The sequence below is a fragment of the Sturnira hondurensis genome, unplaced genomic scaffold (assembly GCF_014824575.4).
Source record: "Sturnira hondurensis isolate 20B ecotype Veracruz unplaced genomic scaffold, ASM1482457v3 Scaffold0015509, whole genome shotgun sequence".
NCBI classification, from domain to species: domain Eukaryota; kingdom Metazoa; phylum Chordata; class Mammalia; order Chiroptera; family Phyllostomidae; genus Sturnira; species Sturnira hondurensis.
Genome location: NW_028088140.1, coordinates 247,571 through 248,398, shown reverse-complemented (window position 1 = coordinate 248,398; position 828 = coordinate 247,571). Strand labels below are relative to the sequence as shown.

The 828-nt window shown below is 30.2% G+C and overlaps 1 pseudogene; it reads left to right on the top strand.

Moving 5' to 3' along the window:
- The first annotated feature begins 297 nt into the window (after positions 1-297).
- LOC119000035 (uncharacterized) lies at positions 298-453 on the top strand (annotated as a pseudogene).
- Positions 454-828: the final 375 nt, after the last annotated feature.

The following is an 828-nucleotide window of genomic DNA, read 5'->3' as shown; positions in this document are numbered from 1 at the left end:
GCACATTGGGTTTAACATCTGCAGATACAGCTACACAAATTTGAGAATTTGGTTATTGGAACTCACTATGGGAAGACACATATATATTTTAATTGTTATTAAAATAATTATAAAATTAGAACTAGTTCAGAAAATTAGCATAGTAATAAAGAAAATGCTTTTCATTTTGAAACATGAAATTTATATGATTTATAATAATGCTTTACAACTATCATGAATGGTAAACTTCCTACACTATTACTGTTAATATCATGGCATAAAATGGCAATACTTTAAATGAATTCAAAGCAATAATGTAGCTTTGCACAGTGGCAGTATCATAGCCGATGAGGTTTATCCGAGGCACAATTATTGCTAATCAAAGCAATAATGCCAAAGTAATCCAATCACAATAATAAATACTTTTCTGTAATCAGATTATCTATGATTTGGAAATTTATATTGTATTCATGTCATATTATTATTATATTTAGTCATTAGCATATTGAATAAACACTTGGAAACTGGAAGGCAATTTGCCCTCCTTATTTGGAACTCAATAAAGTAGAAGGCTTTTTTTTCATTGGGATGTATTTATCCCTGAAGCCTCTTGATAATCATTTGAATATAATTTTAGGGATTAAAAGCACATGTTAAAAACACTTGATATTTCTTTCAAAGGCAACTTGCTCTTATCTTTCTCACAGCAATGTTGCTCTTTCATCAGAGTGGGAGACTGCATAAACCTTGAACTCTAAGGTAGCAGAGTTGAAATCTTGATCGCTTATATAAAGACATACCTTGTTTAATTGCCCTTCATAGATAGTGCATTTTCTTCAACTTCAAGTC